The 10959-nt window shown below is 44.1% G+C and overlaps 1 protein-coding gene across 2 annotated transcripts in view; it reads left to right on the forward strand.

Moving 5' to 3' along the window:
* MSANTD1 (Myb/SANT DNA binding domain containing 1) overlaps positions 1-10959 on the forward strand; it is a 94542-nt gene that overhangs the window by 3324 nt on the left and 80259 nt on the right. The window contains exons 1-2 of one of the 2 annotated variants that reach the window (XM_019553407.1): positions 5747-5862; positions 9741-9833. The gene's annotated coding sequence lies outside the window, so the exon portion shown is untranslated. Of the gene's footprint in view, positions 1-5746; positions 5863-9740; positions 9834-10959 lie in introns of those variants that run through there. The other variant, XM_019553408.1, reaches the window with a different exon arrangement.

Genomic DNA, 10959 nt, shown 5'->3' on the forward strand with positions numbered 1-10959 from the left:
CCTCCCCCCGCCCCAAGTGCTGCCACCACCCACCCCAGGCACAGCCTGGCCCAGCCCCCTGCTGGGAAGAGCCTGGCACTACCCCAGCCCTGGGCCGCAGCAGCAGCTTGCCCGCACCCTGTACATAGATTTGGGGGCACGTGCCCTCACTGCATGCAGCAGTGGAAGCTGCCCACTCCCTGTGCCCCCCACCTTATAAGCTGCTCGCAGCTCCATCCCATACTCTGCCTCAGCTTTGCAGTGCCTGCCCCAGCGCCAGCCCCACTCCCTCCCTCACCGCAGGGGCCTTGATCTGCCCCCTCTCCCTTCCCCACAACAAATTTACCAGTCAGATGCCACTCTTCACGCTACTGGGTTGCATATTGGAATCAGATGGGTATTGACTGATATGGCTTATTAAGTATTGGCTGTCAGTATTGGCCCCAAAAAATCTCTATTGGTGCACCTCTAGTCTAGATAGAAACCCAAAGTGAGATGATGCTTATCTGAATTCTTCAGAATCTTCACAGGATGGTTCAGTTTTGCAACAAGTAAGAGTTCAGGTAAGGAAGGCACCCTTATTTTTATCTCTGAATTATGGCAGGAGAATTCTCAAATGGAACAGAAGAAAGACTTGGAGTAATTAAAATGTCTAGAGACAACTTGGGAAAGAAGGCAAAATATGTAAATAAAAACCAAGAGGCATATGCCTATAGTCAAGGTTTAGTGAAAACTCTGCCTGAAAATCCAGACCTAATATCCTAATGATGCATTATATCATTATGGGAGAAATCAGGCCCTTACTTATAGTAGACCTCCCATGATTCAATGGAATTTAGTTCTGAATTATCCATTGGACATTGTTTTGATTATCTGAAGACAGGCCTGAGAGAAGCTGCTAAGGATTCAGTGTGTTGGATGCCTTCAAAGAAACTGTGTAAAGGGAAGAGTGCTAGAAGCCCTTTCTGTATTGGCCTTACAAATGAAGTACAAAAGACATATTTAAACATGGGTTCTTACTGCTGTCAAAGCACAGTTTTTCAAATGTGATTTGGCTCATCTATTGTGACCATCGTAACTGTGTTTTTGGCTTACAGCCATGTTTAAGCCATGTTAAGTATTTTTCTTAACATTAATGTAAGTTAAAGTGAAGTTACAATTCTTCGTTATGTCAGACCTTAATCTTTTTGGCTAAGTACAGTCAGTCAAAAAGCCTGAGGCTGAATCAATTCAGTCTTTGCAGGTTAGTCTAAACTGCACAGATTAAATTGAAATGGAAGTGAACAGACATTTACCTTTTGATTCTGGAAATGCAGCCACATGCCTGCAGTGGCTCAGGCCAGACACCAGGGGGAGCTAGAGCATGGCTCTTTGGCTTTGTGTTTACTTCCTCTTCCTGCTGCCCCTGAGATCTTTTGGATTTGCAGTCTAGAATTACAGTAGCAGGACTCTGCAGAGTTATTCATCACTTCCTTTTCCCGCTTCCAAGTGCCTCCTGGGATTTGTAGTTCACAGTTGCAGCCAACAGTAAATTTGAGTGGGGGAAGGAGTGATTATCCCTGCCCCCCTCCCCCCCCCCGAAGCCAGACCCCAGGTGGGGTTTGTCTGGGGGGGACAATCCCCCCCCATACACTGGGCTGCATCCCCAGCTGAGCTAGCCTCCCCCACCCACTTGTCAGCCCGCCCTCACTGTTCTAGCTATGAGCATAGGGGTGGGGCCAGCCTTGCTCTCTGGAAAAGACAGTCCAGCCCAGCACAGGGCTGGAAAGCATGCTGGGATGCTGGGGGACTGTGATTTAACTTCAACCAGGAAGGGGTCTGGGACAGAAATTTCATAAATCGGTTAAGTTTGATACCACATTCAACCACGTTTATCTTAAACCAGTTTCAGCCATTTTTAAACTGGTTTATATGCATTTAGCCTCTGTTCTGTTACAGATTTTAAACCAGTTTCTGATCACTTAAACTAGTTTATGTAACTTCTGTCCCTAACCTTTATGCTCAGGGTAGGCAACTACCAGGGTTAGTAAAATGCCATGCATATTATAGCATGATAAAGAAAAAAAATTCAAATAACTTGAGCGCCCTGATTAAGTTGGTCCACAACAGATCCTCACACTATTTGGTTCATTGAATGCTGCGAGTTTCTTGAAGCAGATGATGGAGATGATTAATTAACCCCAATTCTTATATTTAGTACAAGGAAGCCAATTCTATGATCATCCCAAAACCTGCATTTTTTAGGAAGTGTTAGAGGGGGCAGACTTTTAATGATTTATACTTTGCATACCAGGTATGCTAATCATAAAATTTCCTTTCAACACTGGAAGGACATGAAATCCTAAAACATGCACAAGATGACAGAACGGTGCTACAACCTCCCAGATGAAAATCAGGAGGTGGTGGCAGCAGTACCACTCAGTTTTGTGGTGGGGGTGTGTGTGTGTGTGTGTGTGTGTCCCAACATATTGTGGAGGGAAAACTTTTTAAATGATCACCCAAACTCTCTGCTATAGATGTTGAAGAACTGAACTAGATGGGATCTTCCTGGGCAGAATGAAATAATTTTCCTCTTTTCGGCAGTATTCAGTTAAAGTACAATGCCGAGAAGACCAGACTCGTGTCCTGCACAATGCCGTTTGTTATCCATGTCGATGGCATTGAATACATTTGTAATGAATGTGATTCCAAAGTACTAAGTCCTCATCTCACAGCAGCCTGGTCAACTCTCTTCATGAGAGGGCTAGGTAAGAGTATCACGGGGGTGGGGGGAAGAAAACTTAAGTAATAAGGCTTTCCTTCCTCAGCCATTGCACTGACTCAGTGTATTCTTATTAAAAGTACACCCAGCACTGCATAAAACAAGGCTGGTCAACTTGCCAGTGGCTGGGGGTGACACTAGTAGAGGTCATGGATCCCCCAGGCTGCATGCCATGCATGCAAATGGGCACTCTGCACGTGCCGTGTGTGCAGAGTGCTCCACCTGTCACCACTATGTGGCACAGTACCCTGTCTTACCTGCAGCTCCCTGCAGTCTCCCCTGTGGCACTGTGCCCCATGGGTGCTTCAGGCTGCTGGCTTACCTGGCACCATAGACTGTGTCAGGCGGTGGAAGCAAGAGTGGAGCAAGGGGTAGTGGGAGCCTGGGGGCCACTTGTTAACCCCTCCCAGGCTGGCAGTTGGATAGCTAGCCCTAGTATAAATTATGTAGTTGTTTGCATTGAGTAGGACAGAAATAAATAAAAATGACATAAAGGAATCAGGGCTGTTGAGGCCTCAAGAATTATTAAAAAAAAAAAAAATACTGTGTGAAGGACAAATGGAAAACCAATTAAATGGATCAGATAGGGTCTAACCTAATTTAATAAGTCTATTCCTGAGCTGTATGTTCTTTGTGCCTGGGCAGACTGTGATGTTTATAAGATTCTATCAAGTTTGAGAAACCTTTTTGGGAAACTGTAAAAAAAAAAAATGTGTGGGGATTGAGCTTGCTGCAAAATTTGCAAAGTGAAAATCAGGAGTTGCATATGTTTCTAGCAGAGACAGCAAACAGGATAGACCTAGTTTAAAACATTTGCTTGGATGGGGGTGTGGAGAGAAACATTAGGAAGTTCCTGGGAGGGGAGCCCAGGTGCTACTGGGAAAGTGTCGGGCTGTTCCTTGGTATGAGCACAACCTCATCTCATCAGTGCATTACCAGAAGCCTTTACCGACGCAGTCTCAGTTTTTCCCCGTCGGTTCTTAATGTGGGCATTGCAAAGAGGACCTGGGTCACCCAGAATTGTCTGTAGGGGTTAGAGAGTAACTAGCAGGAGAACTGGCAACAGTGCAGAAGGGGTAAGGGTTGAAGGAAGCAGAAGGAAGAATGGAAGAACAAGTCAGGGAGTTCTAGGAAGAATAGAGAGAGCACACAGGCCTGAAAAAGAAGATGTTTAGAAAGCACCAGAAACCTGTTCAATGTGTGGGGAGACATCATCTAGTATGTAGATAACATGCATACATTAAGATGACTCAGATAGTTCTCATAGAGTAAAGAAATCACATAGTAAATCTCTGCTTTTACTTTCCCAAGAGAGAGGTTATGTACAAAAACTGTGTGAGAAAAAAGCATAGGAGTTGAGCATTATCTAAATTTAAATTTTGGTAAAACGCTAGCAGTAGCCCTAGTATTGAGGCAGTTTATACTATAGTATAGGTCGTTTCGCTTGGGGAAAGTAGAATAAGGTATTTCAGCAAAAGGACTTTTTTGCCAGTGCGACCTTCTTCTGTCCTTGAAGGATTTGTCTTCGCATTGCTAAACAATCAATCCTATTAGGTGTAGACACAACCTTTGTGAAACCTTATTAGGTTATTCTATCATTATCTCCATACAAAAGCAAGATACAGATTTTAGATAGGGATGCCTGTTTTAAGTGGACCATAAAATGCTGGGTAGCCTATTAAAGCTTTGTAAAATATTGTATTTGGTTAATTGTTTTCTCATAACGCATCACACGGGGCCTAGCACCAGTCACTCATATAACCTTTGTTAACTATGCATCAAACTAGTTTTCCTTGACACGTGGAAGAAAGTTTAAAAGTTTTTCATAGTTTCAGAGTTGTTAGGGGCTGGAAGGGACCTTACAGAGCATTGGGTCCAGCCCCCCTGCACTTGGGCAGGAAAGACCGCTGAGGTTAGATGACCCCAGCGAGATGGGCATCAAGACACTTTTTTGAAGATTGCTAGGGAGGATGACTGTACCACCTCTGGGGGGAGCCTGTTCCAAACCCTCAATACTTGACTTGTAAAGAAGTTTTTTTCTTATGTCTAGTCTGAAGTGGTCTTCAATCAGCTTGTGGCCGTTATTTCTAACCCTCCCCTGGGGGGCCTTGGTGAATAGGTGCTCCCTCAGGCCCTGGTGAACTCCCCTGATCTACTTATAGCTGCCACCAAGTTCCCTCTGAATCTTCTCTTCTCCAGGCTGAACAGTCCCAGGTCTCTCAGCCTTCATGTGACCTTGTCTCTAGGCCTCTAATCATGCGTGTGGCCCTCCTGTGGACACTCTTGAGCTTCTCCACATCCTTCCTGAAGTGTGACGCCTAAAACGACGCAGTACTGCAGCTGTAGTCTCACCAAGGCTGAGTAGAGCAGGGGGATGACATCTTTAGCCTTGCTTGAGATGCCTTGGTAGATGCCTGCCAGTGTTTGATTAGCTCTGTTGTCTATGGGATTGCATTGGTGGCTTATGTTCATTTTGTTGCCTAGCACGACACCCAGGTGTCATTCAGTTGTGGTACTGGCTAGCGTAGCATTGTCGAGCCTGTAAGTGTGTTGTGGATTATTTCTCCCCAGATGAAGCACTTTGCATTTCTCAGTGTTGAACGACATCAGGTTGAGGTCTGTCCACCTCACGAGCCTGTCCAGATCGGCCTGGAGCGCCAGCCTGTCAGTCCTGGAGCGTGACCACACTCTCATAGTTTGGTGCAGTTGGTGAACTTTGCCAGTTTGCATTTAATACCCGTATCCAAATTGTCGATGAACATATTAAATAGTGCTGTCCAAGTACTGAGCCCTGAGGGATGCCACTGATCACCTCCCTCCATGATGATTCAGTCCTGTCTATCAGTAGTCTCTGGGTCCTACCATGGAGCCAGTTTCCTAGCCACCAGACTGTCAAGTAGTTGAAGCTGCATTTTTCCAATTTAACCGTGAGGACATCATGGGAGACCAGGTCGAAAGCCTTTTTTGAAATCCAGGTGTACAACATCAACCTCATTTCCCCTATCCAGTGTGGTGAGTTACCTGATCATAGAAGATGAAGTTGGTCTGGCATGACCTGCTTGTAACAAAGCCATGTTGAAATGGGCGTTCTGTCAGCCTCCGAGTGATTTTTGGGGAAAGAGGTAAATCCATATCATCTACTTTGTGTAGATATTTAATGAATCCCATTATCACAATACCTGGATGTCTCTGGCATAATGTCCACATCCTTAAAACAGCCTTTGTCATGGGCAGTGTTGCCATCTCACTTTTACAGATGGGGATTTGTGGTGCAGAGACTGTGACTTAAATACCATAAAGAAGCAAACCTTGAAAATAAATCCAAGCTCAACCTCAAGGTGAATGTTTCTGTAAGGAATGAACAGGCATTTCCATCCACCGTTGTTTAAGGTTTCAGAAGGACTGACTGAAAGGCAAGTGAACTTAGTTTAGCTCTTAGCTTTAATCTAAAGTGTAGGGTTTAGTTCAGCCCTAAGTAGTTTGAATTTGCATGTGTAACTACAAAACTTGTACTCAGTGTTTGGGAACATGTTTGGAATCTCCAGACTGATTTTAATTCAATTATGGAATAGTTGTGAGCAGGTTTTGCCAACGCGGTTCTTACAATGCCAACAACAACATTAAGTCCACTTCTACTCTAGTGCTCCTATGCATGCAAACCAAACAACTTTTGCCAAAAAAACTAGCATGGAAACAATTGCATGCATACGTTTTTTAACAAGCGATCGGCTACTGTGGTCATGAGCAGCATGTGGAACCCTAGATGGGTATCTCATGACAATATACATAATTTAGCATCTTTTAAAAAATCCTTAAGTGTATGCTCGAGTCTTCAAAAGCTTTGTATAGCAGATTGTATAGCAATGCAGTGCCAAATTCCCTCAGCAGATACCTGCACTTTTGCGAGAACAAATGCATGAAATGTATCTTGCCATTGATTTCATCATCACCATTACCATTATTATTTGAATTCCTTATTTATGTAACTGGGGAGGATTCTGCCTAAATAACTGGCACAAAACTGAAATAAAATTGTTGTGTCTGTTGTCATTCTTATTGGAGAGGTTACATCACTGATGATTACTTTTTAATACTGTCATATAACCAACAATGATTAACTTGAATCCTTAACCAAAACCCTGTTCAAACATCTCCCTAAAAGCTGAGGAAAAGAAGGGAGACGCATGTTAGAACTGAACTGTGTTGCTCCGGCCCATCTCTTAACCAAGAAACCATCTTGTTAAATTATTTAAAAGAGATTACAAATATTTCCATTTATTCAGCTTCTCATTTGTCCCTGTTTAGAGAGACAACCCTTAATTTAGCAAAATATGTATTTACTTCTTCAGTCTTCTCCAAATCTCTTTCTGATGCATTTCAGAAAAATCACACTGTGCCTCTTTTTGTTTCCTCCCGAGGCACTTATTTATAATTTCTAAATTTTGGAAGTAGTGGTTGCACTAAGAGCCCTTTGTAAAAACTTTGAAAGAATTGTAGGGACAGCAAAGCTGAAGAGGATCAGACTCCTGATATTTTAAATAAAGATGCCCATAATCTTTAAATTAACTTAGTCTTGTATCCAATTAAATGCAGAACTATTTCTTGCTTTATTGCATGGGTATGTGATGAAAACCAGTTGGCAACAGTTGTTTTAAAACATTTGTGAGGAACTGTCTTAGTAAAGTGTATGCAACTAAACTCTTTCAATCTGCAGATAACACTGGTTTCTTTTTTGGGAAGAAAACAAGCAACTAGATAAAATACTCGAGAGCCATTTAGATTAAGAAAGCGTCCATAGCCTTACAAACTATTGTGTATTTTACAATCCACTTCAATGTGGAGCCTGGACTGTTTTTAACCTTGGCTTAAACAAACACGTAAATCAAAGGTAGAACTTTTTAGAAGGCTTAGAAGAAATTGAAGACTCTGATGTTTTAACTCTAAAATAACAGATCAGGGTCAACACTGGTGTAAGTGATGTAGGGCATAATAGTTTAGTTTACCAGTGCTCAGCCTCCAGTCCATGGGCCAGACCTGGCCCACAGAGCAGTGGCATCCAGCCTGTGGGTCTCTCCACAGGCCTAGAAATTTGGCATCAGGGGGTGGTGGCAATCACCACTGCTGTTGCTCCACTGCCACTGAATTTCCAAGCCCTGCAGGACAGATGACACAGCCCCATCTACCAGATTAGGTTGGTGTATAGGATTGGGAGTGGTGGACCAAATCAGGTCAGTGTGAGGGGCAGGCTGGGTCAGGCACAGGCAGAGTGATATTGTGGACCCACTCATTTAGTCCACAGCCTGGGAACTTGGCACTGCTGGTTTAGTCCAAAGTATTTAAATAAACTTGCTTTTGCTTTAGTTTCTTTAAAACATTGTTTAATTTCTGGGTCTGCCTGGAAAGAGATTTTGTTGTTGGGGTCTGATAGTTGTAAAACTTGTGATTCAGTGGACAGGTCCATAGGGAAACATTGATTCTGTTCCTGTCTTCCACTGATATGTACTGGGCTTTGTGGATAAAGCTCTTAGGGTAATGTTTCAAAATCCACTAAGGTGGTGTAAGAGTGTTCTTCCGATTGTCAGAAGTGACCTAGAACCCTAATTTCTTTCCATTGACCTTTCATGGGCTTTAAGGGCAAATCCAGAAAGAGGTTTAGGTACCTTGCTCCTAAATGCCTAATTCTCTTTTCATAATTAAGGTTCCTGGATTACTATTGGTGTTCCTACTCTGCTTCCCTAATTGTATATAGGGGGCCTGTCCTCTTTATCGCTTTCTCAGCAAACCAAGGAATAAGGTGCTAAAGCCACTTGGGTTCCTATCTTACTGTCGCTACCAAGCTCTCCATCTCCAGAAGGCCTGGGAATAGGCATTCCCAGGTGAGACGCACGTGACCAAGACTGGGTACGTTTGGGGGGGTGCTAAGAGCCATTTTTCTCCATGGCAGTGTTTGTATACTTGGGGATTCTGCAAATGTCCCCCTTAACAGCCCTCGGGTCTCAATGTGAATTGAAGAAAGTAATGTGCTCTAAAATAGGTTGGCAGCACTTCCAGGTTGTGGGGCAGTTGACCCAGTTTGGGTCAGCAGGTCACTGGTGCACTGCAGTTGGGCACTAGGAGTCAGCTGCACCTTTACTTTCCCAGAGGCTGCTTGGGGAGAGTGTCCGCAACCAGGGCTTGTCCCTGTGGCGGCAGTGCAACGCAACTGCTGCTGAAGCCCGCCATTGCTGCAGGGAAAAGCAGCGCTGGCGGATGCTGGAAAAAGTGGTGGTGGCAATGGCTGAGTCCTAGCTCCCATCTTCTGTGCACACACCTGCTCCTGCCTCAAGCTGGATCAGTCCAGCTGTCGAAGCCCCGCATCCATGGGGTGGATCAATGGCTGTTGGTCACCAACCCCTGCATTAAAATACAGAGGCATTACCGGAGTTTAGTGATTTATGGTTCTCTGAGGACAGGGTTTATGGGAGAGGCTGGCAGGTGAGAGGAAAAGTCGGGATGGGTTGCATGTGGGAGGGTAGAAAGAAGTAGGGTTTTTTTAAAGGAGGCAAAGGGCAGCTAGAGACAGGTATTTGCCATGGTAAGGAGGGATAAGGGGGTAATAGCTAGGAGTAAGATCACACGGGATGTAGGCAGCTGAGGTAGACTTAGAGTTGGAAGCTAGATTTGTTTGGCAAGATCCTTCATTGACCAAATTTACAGTTGGAAGGGACAAGTCATCAGGCACAAAATGTCCTTTCTTAGGTCCAGTAAAGGATGGTACTAAATTAAATTTGCTTCTCACGTTTTCTCTGTACTGCATTTCATTTGTAGTTGGAGTATATTTGTTCATGCAATTTTAAAGGCTAAATGACTTGTAAACTAAAACTAATTCTATCTACTTCAACCAAACCCAGGTAGAAGATAACTTCAGTTAGCTCCTTCTGTCCCTCCCCCTCTATTGTTCTGAAATATTTTCTTTCTCCTTCCCACACCTTTCATTGTCCTGTCGATCTCTGTCTCACAGATGTTAAATTCTGCCCCAACTCCGTGGTCTGCCGTGAAGATTCCTGCATTGACTTCCTGGCTCATGGGGGGTCATCTGCTTCCAAGGCACCAGGTACAAAACGTTTTCTCTTACAAATGATAAATCTAAATGTTGTAAACCTGCATTTGAAAACAGTTACGTTGTGTCCTGAACTTTGGGAAGTAGTGAAGTGTACACAGAAACAGGGAGAAGTACTCACTGAAATATAAAAAGCGGCTCTGTTGCTTTCAGTTGAGATGAAGGGTGGTAGGTGAGTCACTGGTTTCTTTCTCTTCTGTGGAGTCCCTTAGCTAGTTTTTTCTTGTATATGGAAAAACCATAACACTCGCACGTTCCAGGTGCCCTCTGCACTGATTACTGCAACCTGACTTAGACTAGTATAGAGGTTTAGTGCTGGATTTCTGACCCACGACAACTTCCTTTTCTTGCTGTACTGACTCTGTTTGGTGGTCAGTCTTAAACAAATTAACTGCTGTTCCTCAAGGCTAATGCTGAAAACTTTTTTTCCTCCCAAAAAAGCTTTGTGTGTCCTAAGACTCTAGTCTCTTTTCTTAACTCTAGGTTATTCCTAGGGCCTTTTCTAATTTTTGTTTTAGACTAACTTTCTTTGCTACCTTCCTCCCAAGCACTATATCATCCTTTTCTCTCTCTCTCTCCTTTTGCCTTACAATTTCTAGTAAGATTTTTCTTTTAGGGAAAAGAGATAATGTTCTTTGTGCAGTTATACATAGAAACTCTTGGTACACACTTGGGCTAGGGACAGACATTCAAAAGGCCTGAGCCTGAATTGATTAAACCTCTGCAGGTTAGCCTAACCTGGCTAGGCTAAATCAGTTTTGTAACTGGACAGATATCCCAGAAATGCAGACACGTGCCTGCAGTGGCTCAGGCTAGAAGCCGGGGCGTGCTGCAGCAGCTCTCCCTCCCTTCCTTCCACAGCATGGAGCTGAGGAGGGCATGGTCAGACTCCAGCAGGAGCTCTGACTAGCCCAGCAGGGAATTGATGAAGAGTGTTTATCACTCCATTAAGAAAACAGCAGAGGGACATAGTTTCATAGTTAGTAGGGTCGGAAGGGACCTGAGCAGATCCTCTAGTCCGACCCCCTGCCATGGCAGGGAAGAGTACTGGGGTCAAATGACCCCGGCAAGGTGTTCATCTAGCCTCCTCTTAAAGACCTCCAGGGTAGGAGCCAGCACC

Source organism: Crocodylus porosus, unplaced genomic scaffold (assembly GCF_001723895.1).
Source record: "Crocodylus porosus isolate Cpor-Errol unplaced genomic scaffold, CroPor_comp1, whole genome shotgun sequence".
In the NCBI taxonomy this organism is placed as follows: Eukaryota; Metazoa; Chordata; order Crocodylia; family Crocodylidae; genus Crocodylus; species Crocodylus porosus.